Below are 14,301 nucleotides of genomic sequence, written 5' to 3' on the forward strand. Positions count from 1 at the left end.
CAAGACCTGATGCTGAACACTGGAGCAGACACATGACAGCTAATAACAATGAGTTTTCAGGGATAGAAATTACTGAGATGGAAGCAAAATCCAAAAAGCTTATTGCTGTCAAGTCTGGGCAGCAGAACAATCTTAATCACAGAACACCAAAAGAACTGGTACATGAAATTGCAAGTCTGATAGCACAGATATTAAATAAATCCATCAAATGAGGGAGTACCACATGACTGAAGAAAGTCAAATATGGTACCTACACTTGGGAGGAAAGATAGAGGGGAAAAAAGTCGTTTTGGTAATACAGACACATCAGTCATCTACAGATAGCACACAAATCTTGAAGAAAGAACAGAAAACAAAAGCATATAAAATGAATTACAGAAGACCAATCATGGCATACTAGTCCAAAATGTCTCTTTTCTATTTTATTCCCTCAAAAAATGTTGTGAATATAATATGTTTGGATTTTAATAAATCAATTGGCAAAGCACTATATAGGCTAAACTGGGAAAAGTGGGAAAAGTCCACAAAAGTATAAGATGTATAAGTCACATAAACTAAACAAGAGCAAGGAAAAAGTACCAGAAAGAAAGCTCATTAATAAGGAATGACAATGGCCTCCAAGGACATAGAGTTGATCATCAGAAGGGAAAAATCATGACAATGAACAGTTTAAGATGCAGCACATGTAACAATTGTGAGTGCAAGTGCAGGATGATTCCAAACCATCAGCACAGTACCATCATGAGACCAGGAACGTGAGCCAAGAGAACAGGCAAATGCAATTGATGTTGCTTTCACAACTGTTTTGAAGAAGGGCCCTAAGGCTGGCCAGAGGCTTGAGGTGGATCACATTACTGAGATACTGGATCTCAATACTGAGGTTTCTAAAGACAAGCACAAGTTTTCTCCAGCAGACTTGAGTCTTCAATCTCAAAAGCTAGATTCTATTAAAAACCTCCAAAACCAGAATACTCAAATTGAGCTTGAACCTGGTCACCTGGTACTGAACTTTACTCTGTGGCAACTGTGCTGCTATCAGTAAGCTCAAAGGTATTTCAGGTGTGTCTACAGGGGCTCACTTGCAGCAACAACTCTACTGTAAAGCATGCTCATGAGGTAAAAGCCATGTTTCTTCATGTAAAAACCACTGTGATTTATCTAAGCCAAAATGAAGAAAAAAAAAACCAACCAAAAAACCAGTCCTTCACACCAGAGGAGTATATGGGCATTTGTAATATGGGCACAAATAAATTTAAACTCAAAATTACACAGGTCTGACAGCTAAAGAGTTTGGTTCTAGAGCAGCTTTTCAGTAAAACGAACAATGGGGAGTTATTTGACTGATGCGAGGATGAAGCTGAGCTGGTTTTGAGGAGAAGCTTCACCTGCAGAGGACTATATGGTGCACCTGACAGTGTTAGCAGAGAATGAACCCAATGACTGGGTAGCACTGCCCACCAATCAACACCAAACCAAGCCACATCTACCCATGCCATCCCATTCTCTCCTTTTCTCTCTGCTTGTGTGTGTCACTCACTTGCTATGTCTTTTCTCAATTCAGATGGCAAACCCTCCAGGGCTGTAACTTGTTAGTTATACATAGGGTTCCTGACAGAAGCCCTAGTAAAGCCTCAAGGCTTTAGCAAACATATTTAGAAATTATGCAGGCGTGGATAAAGCAGTGGAGCTTAATAGGTGGGCAGGATCCATGAGCACGGTCAGTGAAACTGATGTCTAATGTGGCAGTGCAGTGGGAATTTAGACTGGTTGAGCTGTTAGATCAGATAATTTTTATTTGCTTCCTCCTGTATGGAACTGGTAAAATTCATACTATAAACTCAATCACAAAATATTGCACACATAAGAAAAAAAAAAACCCTCAAGACAAATCCTATTTTGGATAACTTTCATCCTATTTAAATCATGTCTCAGGTTAGGTTACATCTATAAATAACAATATGTTTTGCCAAAACAATGTGAGAATGATGTAAATATATAGATAATATATAGATAATATTAATATATTTTATATATATAAACATATATATAATCGAAGCTCAAATAAGGTACACATGAACATTTTACAAAACAAAAAGTATAACAACTCTCTGAATCCAGTGGCAAAAGACGCTTATCTCTGCATGAGAAAACTCAAAGTGCAAATGCAGTGGCAGCACTTTTGTTACACAAACAGACAGAAATCGACGTGCAAAACCTGTTACCCAGTCCTGGATCCAAAGACAGAATTTAGGCTCTCACAGGGATCCCTTCCTCAGGCTTGTGTAGCTCTTTATAGAAACAAGGGAGAGATGAGGTTTGAGGACCAAAAAAGACATTCAGAGACATCTCTGAGCAGACACAGAATATTCCAGTAGAACTCCTGTCTTCCAAGGCAACCTCCCTCCCTTTCCCACCTTGAGTCACCAGGGCCCATGTCCAAACCCCTCCTGTCTCATTCCTTCCCTCTTTCCACCTTCTGACACAGTCTGGCTTATATTTCATCTGCATTTAAATAACCTGCTGATCACCTGGTGCTTTGGATATAGAAGCTCTTTTTCTGTTTCAGATTGCAATTTAACCTCAGCCTGAAGCAACAAGGAACTTCTTAGGAAGATGTGCTTAAACATACAGTAAACCCTGGGCTGCAACATTCTTGCTTGCTCAGCAAGGATGGAACATGTGCTGCTTAATTGCACAGAGGTGACAGGTAAGCTTTCAGAATGTTATTACTGACACATATTTTTCAGAGGCTTCTAAACTTGGCAAGAATTAAATAGAAGCAGCAGAGTATTTTCCTCTAAAAATGCAGACTTCTGCCAAACCTACTCTGCAAAGCCCCTTCAGCTGTGGTTGAAGGGGCTTTTGCAAGTGACAAAACATTTTTTCCCCCCACACATTAATTCTCAAAAATAACCATAAACATTTTGATGAGGCAACAAACAAAAAAGACAGACAGCGTGAAAACTTTCAATACCAATATTTAAGTTTATTACAGCTTACCGTGAGGGAGCTAGCAGGCCTGATAGAAAAGAGTATTCCCATCTTACAGTTCAGTAAGATAAATGTTTTTGATGCCTTGAGTTCCATATTAAACTCACTCCAAAGAACAGACTACATGTAGAGCAAAGGGTATTTACTGTAGCAGAAATACCAGAAAGCATTTAGAAATAAGAAAAAAAGAAAGTCTTCTCTATGAAGTTTAATTTTGAAAAAGACTCGATAATTTAAGTTGGGTTATCTGGTACAGATGAAATTGGAATGAAATTTTAGGCCAGAAAAGAAACATAACCAGCATCAAGAACTACTTTCAACTTCATGGAAACCACAAACAGGAGGCTTAGAGAACAGAAATACCAGCTCAATCTGCTCCAGTGGGAACTGCAGTCAGCAGAAATACTAATTCCATTGTATTAAGCAGGGGGAAAAAAAAAAAAAAAAGAAAAAAAAGCACATTGACTAAGATCTGAACACACTGTTTACAAAACTGACTAACAGTATATGCCGGTCTGGTAAACAGCAGACTGGTTCTCTCTGTATACTTCAAGTCACCATAGCATGCTGAACAGACTGCAGCACTGTAAAGCCTATACATTAGAGAACGACCAAGGCAAGCCACTCCAGATTATGTTAAGGTTTCATTTATGAAGGGACAAATTTCTCTCATTTGACCAGGGTTAGGCAGTTTAACAGTAAATATAATGATAACCAGCCTATGCAAGTACTTCCATTTTTGATGGCAAGGCTAGAGGTAAAGAAGCACTAGAGGAAACAGCTTAACAAATCCTAACAATGACAGCAACACCTGCACTGTACAGAGAGGGAACCAGACAAGTCTTTATTGCTGCTGTTGATTGCACAGAAAGAGGAGCTTATCCACAATGTACCAAGTTAGCCAAAACTGTCTTCCTCCCAAATTAATGTAAGATGGCTGAAAAACCTACCATGCAGTCTGACAGTGCTCCTCTAGTAAATTCTGAGCCTGACAGTTTCAACATCTACAGCACAAAGCTCAAAGAATGCAATGGGGAAGAGCTGGAATAATGCACACTGGTTTCAGGGGTGCATGGGGACGCTGCAAGTAATGGTGAGCAACCAGATAAAAATGAGAGGTACTGATGGGACATCATCCCCCACTGGGGATTTGGAGATGCTGGATTTCAACTTGAGTGGACAGGTGAAGAGTGAACAATACTACAGGGAACCAGACTTCATTGATGCAAATATTCACAAATTATTGTTTCTTCATTTGTTGTGGTTATGTCCCATCCAATCCAAACTTGCCGTGGTGAAAGGTACAGATAGAGGGAAAGAAGAAGTATAATACAACATTCCCTCTGTATCCCATTCCAAATGCCTCTGCATCCAGCCCCTGTTGCTCATGCATGCATCCTTTCTCACCTTCACTCCTCTGCGTAGTGCAGTTTTATATGAGTGTGAGAAAAACAAGGCTGCTGGAGCACACAGGTGGGATTCTCACATCTAATAACTTCTCAAATATTACTGCAAATCCCTTGCAATTCTCTCCAGAGACATCTTACTCCACTTATTATTTCATTTCCTGTTTGTTCCATTGTAAGTTTCCTTTTATTTAATTTCATGCAGCTTGGCAGAATAACATCAAGCAATTAAAATGAGGCACATATAACACTCACAAAACTACTGCAGAAGTCTCCAATGTTCTCTATATCGTTTGAATTAATTCACATTTCACAGATACTGGCCTACAATGTCTCTTTTACTCTGCACTTCATTCCCATTAGCAGATATTATAGTTAAATTATATAATTGAATCATTATTCATCAGCAAAACATCTAACTATCCACCTTCAATGTCTCTCATGCTAGAGTCAGCCCAGAGATGACGAGTCCCAAGGCAGGAAAGTTTCAGCAGCAGGAATGCAACCATTGATCTTGGCACACAGCCACGCAGTAGGTGTTCACTCACTGTAGAAATTGCTCCTTGAGTGTGGGACCTCACCATACCAAAAACATAAGCTTTAATTTAAGAAGAAAACACATTCTCCATTCTCACAGTCATGAAATCATTGACATGGACCAAATGAAATCCAATGCAATATCATCTTCCTTACTCTGGAGACAGCCTGAGCAAATCTGAAAAATTAAAAACAGAGTTGTTCAGCTAATCCAGTTGATTCCGAAACCTAAATAGGGGAGGGGGACAGGAGGGGAGGGGGGAAGGTCTTAATCAATTTTGTGTCCCTGATGAGCTTCTCAGGAACATCTAGTTAAAACTGTCAATCTAAATTCAAAACTGTTGAAGTGTTCATCATCCTTTACTAAGCTATAAAAAGTCAAAACTCTTTCCAGCTCCTCTTTTAAAACTCTACAATGCAGTGAAGCAGTGTCAATATAAAAGTATAGCATCTTAGCACAGAACATACAGAAAAATTATGTGAAATGTAACTCAATTCATAAGTTTCAGGTATGTGTTTATATGCTGCACTCCTCCTTTTCCATTAGAAGTTGCTAAATTGTTTCTAGTTTACTGCAAAATTAGACCAGGATATATGTCCTATCTTCTATCGCATCTTTGCAACTCTATGCTGGTGTGCTAAAAACTTCAGCTCAGGAGCTGCAAGGAAATCTTCACTGCAAGTCTAATTTGCCCAGCAACCACATAACGTAGAGCAATCTCTCTGAACACCGTGTTTCAAAATATCATGCATTTATTCACTCAGTCCTTACAGAAGCACAGTTAAAACATGCATGAGAGGTTTAATTTTTGAAACCACTAATAAACAGATCATCCGCAACTTCGAATCACAAGGGGGCACCACATTCACTGCACTATTTCAGGCCAATTAGCACACTGTTTGGGAATGAGCTCTTAAAACAACCAGTGAATTGCAACATGAAAATAACAGTTTCCCAATTGTTCTAATTAATACAGAACAGGAAACTTAAGGAAATCCTCTGCTGGTATAGATCCATCTAATTCAGTTGAGCTCTGTTACTAATAATTTCAGCTTTATTACTTAGAAAGTATTCAAGTAACATTTCATTTGAAAGGAAAAATCTCTGGCACTTCGTGTGGATCACCACATGCCTATTAAGATAAAATTAATCACAGGTTTTCTATCTCAGCTTTGGTGGTTTTCATAGTTTCTCACTGCTGTAGCAGTGAGTCTATACTTCCTCCCTGTAAGTGAACACTACTGTCTAGAAGTTAAAGAAGTTCCCTACGTCTTTCCATTGTCACGTTTATTCCCAGAGTATGAAACTCCTACGCTCTGTACTCGTTGGTTATGTCTTTCCCCCAGTTTCAGGATAACCACCTCTTCACATAAGGCAGCTTTACAATCTCAGAAAGCAAAGTCACAGAATCACAGAATCAACCAGGTTGGAAAAGACCTCTGAGATCACTGAGTCCAACCCATGACCCAACACCACCCTGTCAACTAGACCATGGCACTAAGTGCCACATGCAGTCTTTTCTTAAATACCTCCAGGGACAGTGACTCCACCACCTCCCTGGGCAGCCCATTCAAATGTCTGATCACTCTCTCTCTAAAGAATTTCTTTCTAATGTCTAACCTAAACCTCCCCTGGCAGAGCTTAAGACCATGCCCTCTTGTCCTGCTGCTGGTTGCCTGGGAGAAGAGATCAATGCCCATCTGGCTACAACCTCCTTTTAGGGAGTTCTAGAGAGTGATGAGGTCTCCCCTGAGCCTCCTCTTCTCCAGGCTAAACAGCCCCAGCTCCCTCAGCCTCTCCTCATAGGGCCTGCACTCCAGTCCCTTCACCAGCCTTGTTGCCCTTCTTTGGACACTCTCCAGCACCTCAGTGTCCTTCCTAAACTGAGGGGCCCAGAGCTGGACACAGTACTCCAGGTGTGGCCTCACCAGTGCTGAGTACAGGGGCAGAATCACTGCCCTGATCCTGTTGGCCACGCTATTCCTGATCCAGGCCAGGATGCCATTGGCCTTCTTGGCCACCTGGGCACACTGCTGGCTCATGTTCAGCTTCCCTTTCTGCCTGGCTGCTCTCCAGCCACTCTGTCCCCAGCCTGTAGTGCTGCAGGGGGTTGTTGTGGCCAAAGCACAGAACCCCACACTTGGCCTTGTTAAACACCATACGATTGGATTCAGCCCATTTATCCAGCCTGTCCAGGGTCCTCTGCAGAGCCCTCCTACCCTCCAGCAGATTGACACTCCCCCCCAACTTGGTGTCATTTGCAAATTTGCTGAAGGTGCTCTCGATGCTCTCCTTCAGATCATTAATAAAGATATTAAAATCCAGCCATTCATCTTCAGCCAAGCAATCAAGAAACACATAAGTTTCACTTTTTAAAGCTACTATTCCTTAAAATGGGATAATACTTGTTTCAAATTTATTTACAAGTTGTTTATCCAACTCATGCAGCTCAACAAAATTAGAGGTTCATTATTCTGCCCTGCCTTAGCCACATTTTAGATGCTTTATTTTCAGCTAAAACCACAAGTTAATCTCTGCTTGCTTTCCCAATACATTTCAAACCAAATAACCATCAACCTTCACATATGGTCTCAAGCAGACATTTGACTTTGTTTTTGTTTTCCTCTGCTTCAACACCTCCTCAGATTACTCAGCTTAATTCTCTCATACCAAACACGCATTAGCATCCAGTCTTGTTTTATTTACTACCTCCTCCTGGGCTTCACCCACTCAAGATCTCCCTTATGGTTCTTCAGATCTGAAGCTGTATAGTGCCGAGCACACGGTGCTTGTTTTCCCTGTACTACAAATTCATGCTACAAGCATCAGTGTGACTCAACTCCAAATGAGCATTAGAACAGTACTTGCATTAATTGTTAGTTATTTCCGACAGCCCTGGAGAGTCTTCACATTAAGAAATAGTCTCTTGAAACCTTTTTAAGCTTGTTCCCCCATTACATGGCAACCGAAGACCAAAATGAACAGAAAAAATAAGAGGGTAGACACTAGAAATACCCATTAAGAAAAGCTACACAGAAGGCAAAGAAGGTGCTACTCTACTGTTTTAACATAAAATGTACACAATGAAACTACTATAAACTGAGAAGATCTTTTTTTAAGGAAAAACAAAAACATTGAACTCCAAATTAACTGGCACAAAACATGATGTTCCTACAGACCACAGGAGAAAGTCATGTACATTGAATGTGAAATATTCCCCATTACACTGCATTAAAGTAGATAAAGAAAAAAGAAAAAAAAAGCAGATCTTCGCCCAACAGACCCAAGGAAAACCTTCTTTCTGGGCTTGTTATTCAGTAATTACTCACCACACCGTGTTGCACACCATCCTCAGGCACCAGATTCAAGCTAATATCAGAAACAGAGTATCAATCCAAACTACAGTGCTTAAGCCAGGACTTAACCCTAACATTTCAGAAACATGGAGTAAAGTAGAAGTACCTCTTTCCCAACTTGGCAAACTTCGCTTTTATGCAGATTTGTGATGCTGTTCTTTATTGCTTTATTTCAGCCTATTTGTCAGGAATATACTGCTTTTCTCCAAGTAAACAGAATAGCACTCTACTACATTTTCTAATAATAAAAGCAGAAGCACAACATCACTGCAGTGATAGATGAAGAACAAATAAAAGCCATCATAAAGTAGCTAGAATGAAGAAAAATGTTTTAAAAATAAATATTTAAAATAGCTCATAAAGAACTATGCAGACACTGCTTTAACTAACATTATTAAAGTCTTTGAACCCTGAACCATTGCTTTTGCATAATGTCATACCCCCAAAATGTGGGTGTTCCCTTGTTTCTGATGTAAATGCCAATGGTCATTACCATTAGTAAACAAGTGAAAGATAAAAACAGTCCACAGACTCTAGGGAAAAATAAGAAAAAGGGAGGAAAAGGTGTTTCAGTCATGTGAAAATGACTCCATGACTTCACAAGCACCTTGCTCTTCCTTGTCCTCGCTCCTTTAAGCACACTACTCAACAGCAGTGCTCAGCACAGGCAGCAAAGCTGAAGTGAACCTGGACATGCCTGCAGACTGATGAAGGGCAGGATGTACACATACTACCCAAGGTTGAGCTCTTAAATTATCTACTTGGGCTTCCAGTCATACCTTCAATGGAGGGAAATGTTTCCCCAGGGACTTACGCTCCTACGTGCCCTCGCAGAACTGGTGTCTTCACTGGGTGGAGAGGGGACCCAGCAAGGCTAGCCAGACAAGTTCGGCATCCATTCTCTTCTCCAAATGCTAGGGACATTTTTAAGCCAGACCCACTAGGAAGACAGCCAAATAAAGTCTTAAATGATACATTCAGTGTCCAAGGTCCCCCTCCAGGCACAGCATGTGAGAAAGCATGCGTCACCAGATCTCCAACCAGTGAACCCTTCTGCAGATGGATGACATACACCCACACATACTTCTCCTGGCCTCTTCCATAGCAACTAGAAGCACCAACCACCAAAAGTCTCCTTGTTGCGCCTGTGGTGGCATCATAGGTGTAACACATCTCCAAACGCCTTCTCCTACCCAGAGTGCTATTATAGGACAGCAACCTGAAGGCTCATTAGTGAAGATGTTACCCAGGGATGTTGCTCTCTGCTCCACCTCTCAGCTCTGCACTGAACATAACATTTAGTTTGAAGTATCTCTCTCAATGAAAAACTGAGGAACAAAGGCATCTGTAGTGCCTATACCACCTACTGAGAACTTTTTTTACCCTAGGACCAGAGTTGTATGCTACCAAAACTAATAGATTACCCCAGGAGAAGGCAGTGTCCTCAATGGCACAACAGGAAAAAACCATTCTCTCAGACAAACTTGATCAACTTCTTGCCGCAAGTCCATTTAAAACTCTGAGCAAACGTCTTCATTAAACAACTAATACATAAGACTAAAGCTAAAACAAAGCCATGTAACTCAATCCTAAGAAATGTGATAAAAGAACCCACAAAAATTAACAAAAAATTCTTCTCCTTCCTGAACTACAGCCCTTTCACACATAAGCACAGTCTCAGAACTCTTGTCAAGTTGAAATGGCTACAAAGGAAGAAAAAGGTGTCTCTGAGGGCATGCTCTGCTGTGCACTGAAGCCTAAAAGAGTGGAAACTAGTGAGACAGAGGCTTTAAAACCTCCTTGTTGCCTTTAGTTCTTATTTCCTCTCCAACTGACCAGAGGCTGATAGGAAATTTTCTTATTGTTAGAGAGATACAAACACAATAGTCAAAGTAGCTCAGAACCCAATCAACACCTTACACAGTGGCCACAAATAACAATTCTGATCACAATTCCTCACCCTGTTGAATTAGCTTTAAGGTCATCTGGCCTTATTCTTGGTATTTTTTTTCCTATCACATTGCTAACTCCTTTAATCCATAAAGAATAGCCTGACTTGAATTTCCAAAAAGTGAAAACAAGTGTATGAATCCATGCTAAAATGTCCCTTCAAGCATCTAAGTATAAAAGCCAAATGCTAAAGTTGCCACCTGGCCCCTGTAAGCACCTGGAGGACCCACGTTCTCTACTGCAAGGTACATGAAGAACCACTAAAATCCTGACAACACTGAGTAACCTTATGCCATAGTTTCTATCCAGGCTCTGGAAGGCACTAAATAAGATTGTCCCATGACCAGGCTCATTCACAGGACCAGAACCAACATGAAGACACACTCTCACTCACACTCTCTCTCTCTCTCTATATATATATATACGCTACACAAAGGTGACCATCGATAGAGCACTGGTTCTGTGCACAAGGTTTTGGAGTTGAGGGATGGTATCTTAAAATTCCTCCCAAATCCATGTCAAAGGGAACAGGAAGATGAGACTGTATGCAGCCTAGCCACCCCGGAGTCATGTCTGGCACTTTCTCTTAGTTATCTCACACAGATGAGACATTAGCAAGGATGGCTGTTCTCCAACAGCTGCCAGACCTTGTGTTAAGGTGACTATTTCAAAATTTAAGATAACTTTCCTGGCAAATGAGAGTGAATTTGGTGATTAGTAAAAGCTAACTAAAAGATGAAATGTTCATAGGACACTTACCATGAATGAGGAGAATTTTACCTCTAGTCCCTGCTCTACCTGAATTGAAACAGAAATACTGAGTAATCCTTCTGTTTGGCCGTCTTGAGCTCCACTACATAATCTTTCCCTGCAGCCAAGAGGTGCAGCAGGGCACCCCAAAATGCCAAAAAACACTTGGACCTTTGACTATAGGGTCATATGCAGTCTTCTTCTACTATTAGAGGTATAGAATTACAACAACACTGGATTAAAGAAGGTCTAGTCCTTTATGAAAGAGATTATAAATATTGACTAAAATAGTTTAAACTACTTTTCTCCTTGCTCTTAGCTTAGGAAGTTTACTTTTTTCACAGTAGAATGAAATGGGCCAATGCAAAAGAGGTCATCTGGTAGCATCCTATTTCTTCTTTCACTCTCCCTTCTATCCCTAGAAAGTAAGGTAAGTCCTGGTGAATATGTCATACCTTAATTACCAAGAACAATAATCAATTAAGAAAAATCATTAAGGGCATATTGCTTTCATGTAGCTCTAAAATGAAATTTAAATCACTTTGCATCTCTTCAGCGTATATTTAAGAGGCTTCTTCAAACCGGACCTAACCTGCTACACCAAACCACTGCCGTGCCGCGTCCATCTCAGGAGGATGGGCACGGGCAGAAGGAAGCCCGTTTCGGCCGCGGTGGTCACGGCTCCCGCTGATGGGTAACTTACCGGCTGCGGCCGCCCCCGCCACGCCTGCCCCGCCCGGCTCTCAGCTCGGCACAGCCGCTCCCCCGCAGTCGCAGCCCGGTTTGGGGCCGGGATTCACCCACGAGCCCGGCGTGGAGCGGGGAGGGGGCGCCGAGTCCGCATCCAGCGCAGGGCGGCCCTGCCCTCTGCGGGGGCCGGGAGGTACTGCGGGGGCGAACACCGCGGCGGGGCCGGCACACGGATATTAACCAGGGCGGGTCTAATAGGAAGGTATAACCGCGGGATAAAGCGCGGCGCTAGGGACCCACGGGAGCCTTTTCAGCAGTCACGGGCAGAACCTCTACGGAGCAGGAGCCCACAGGTACCGCACCTCCGCTCCCGCCCCGCAGGGCACAGCAGCGGGTGAGGCGGGGAGCAGCGGCGCTCCTCCCGGGGCCGCCGCCCTCCCGGCCCCCCATCGCCTGCCCGCGGGCGGCCCTGCAGCCGGGACGGCGGCCGCGGGGAAAAGGCTGTGCCCGAGCCGCCTGGGGAGCTGCGCGGCGGGGAAAGGAGATGTCGCCCGTCCGAACACGTGGGCTGCGGGCACAGAGCAGCGGGTCTGCTGCCGCCCCCACGGCGACTGTCTCATGCCCCCCAAGCTGAGCGAGGTCCCACTCATTGCCCCTTAGCTCCATCCTTCCCTCCACCTCTTCCATGTCAGTGTTCATCTCACAACCCCACAGGTACCAATTTATTGTCATGTTTTTAAAAAAGCCTTCAGACGAGCTCTCTAAAGTCTGATCATTTAACATATCCCACCCTCGGGGACGTTAATTTGATCCCTGATGCTGAAATAGCAGAAGGAGTAGCTGTACTGCTTTCTCCTCCAGAGAAGCCAAGGCATTATCAGGAAAACCCAATATGTGGCCGAGATAAGTATATGGATAGAAAAGTTTGTTTACGTTCAGCCTTGGTGTGATGGAGTGGATGCTCATTGAAAGAAGCATTTCAAGGACCTGGAGGGCTCCTGTTATTGAATCCTCAGTGCTGTGACTCAGTGTGTGGCAAGGGCTGTAAATCCTTGAGAGTTGCTTTCATTCTTAGATGCTCTTAACACACAGCAACAGTGGCAAGAAACGTCTTCATCTTTTCCTCTGCAGCTGGAGCTGGCTTCTATTAGCTGAGCCTTGTGGTCCCTAGGTTAGGCTACCACCTAGTAATTTACTAGAAAGAGCAGCTTCAGTGTAGAAAAACATGAAACAGCTGATCTGCTGTGTAAGGGAGATATTAGAGGGATTTATTTTTTTTTAAGCATGTCGATTTTGAGGAGCAGTTACACTAGCATTTAAGGTTTTCCCTTCAATTGTAGATCAGCTTTAAGGTCCCCATCTTCAAGGGAGATTAGCAGGTGAACCAGGTTAATTGTTCAGTCATCATTAGGTCTGTCTCTCCTTCTCCCTCCTTCCTAAAGATGCTATTTATGATCAACAAGTAGTAGGCTTTCTCAAGCTCGATGTCAGTTCCTGGGAAAGGACGATAAAATACAAAAACAACACAGCGATCTGAGAGGTGGACTCTCCCCAGTAGTCATACTCTCTGTGCAAAAAGGACACTGCTAAACTGATTGACAGCATTGTAATCAACTCCCTAAGAAAGATAAATCTCCATGGTCCTGCTCAATACTCTCCCTAATAACTCTGGTACTATGTATGCAGAGACTAAACTGATGGAAGGCAAAAGTGACAAGCAGAGTAAATCATCGGTGAAATCTAAGGACTAGATGTGAAATATTTTGGTTTCTTTACTGTTGAGGAATACATTCAGTGCAGGTAGCTCTGTGTGCAGCTGCAGTGAGAGCTGCAGGTTGAGTTCTGGGTGGCGAGAGCCACAGGCAAGGGGCCGTGACCTGCCGACCCTTTGCATAACAAAGGGCCCGGGGACCCGTGGCGCCGGCCAGGGAACCGGACACTCAGAGACACGGCAGGAGTCAAGGACTCCCAGACTTTGCCCGCTCAGACTGTAAGGGGATAAAAGTCCAGGGTTTCCTTTGTTCACAGTCCCTCCTCGGAGAAACCAGCTCGAGCTGTTATTTTGTTATTTAGTTATTGCACCACAATTAAATTATTTTAAGGATCGGGACGTCTGAGACTCTGCTACGGGGAAACCTGGGATCAAGCCGGTAAGAAAACCTGGTCTGACTGTGTGAGTGTTGGGTGTGCAGCTGCCAAGGGGCTTCGGTCCCAGCTCAGGTGGTGCGAGTGTGACTGCCAGTGTGGCTCCTGGATGATCGGACAGGGAAGTTTCCTTAACATTTTACCTTACCCTGAGAGCTCTTGACAAAGATGATTATTAGGTGGTGACTAGACTTATCATTTCTGCAAGTGTAAAAGCCTTGGTCATTGTTGAGAATGAAATACTGACAAGCTACCAATTCCCTAGCTCAGTACAAGACTACTCTTCCCATGAAGTTTGCCACACAACTGCCACTTAAATAAGGCAGAAACAAAAGTCAAATGCTTTCAACAGCAAAATAAATACACATGCTTCATGACTTGGCATTGAATGTGTAAGAGGTCAGCAGCAATTAAGTACTGTCAATTAACTAAATGAAACCGAAGTGTATTTCAACTTTAAGAAGATAAACATTTT

The 14,301-nt window shown here is 42.7% G+C and overlaps 2 long non-coding RNA genes across 2 annotated transcripts in view; one reads left to right on the forward strand and one right to left on the reverse strand.

The window, feature by feature from the left end:
• The window catches only part of LOC135414541 (uncharacterized), a 230,631-nt gene extending 218,845 nt beyond the window's left edge, over positions 1 to 11,786 (reverse strand). The window contains exon 1 of the long non-coding RNA XR_010430715.1: positions 11,695 to 11,786. This is a non-coding gene — a long non-coding RNA (uncharacterized LOC135414541). The remainder of the gene's footprint in view (positions 1 to 11,694) is intronic.
• A 1,957-nt stretch (positions 11,787 to 13,743) lies between these two features.
• The window catches only part of LOC135414543 (uncharacterized), a 6,808-nt gene continuing 6,250 nt past the window's right edge, over positions 13,744 to 14,301 (forward strand). Inside the window, exon 1 of the long non-coding RNA XR_010430718.1 lies at positions 13,744 to 13,831. This is a non-coding gene — a long non-coding RNA (uncharacterized LOC135414543). The remainder of the gene's footprint in view (positions 13,832 to 14,301) is intronic.

The sequence above is a fragment of the Pseudopipra pipra genome, chromosome 5 (assembly GCF_036250125.1).
Source record: "Pseudopipra pipra isolate bDixPip1 chromosome 5, bDixPip1.hap1, whole genome shotgun sequence".
NCBI classification, from domain to species: Eukaryota; Metazoa; Chordata; class Aves; order Passeriformes; family Pipridae; genus Pseudopipra; species Pseudopipra pipra.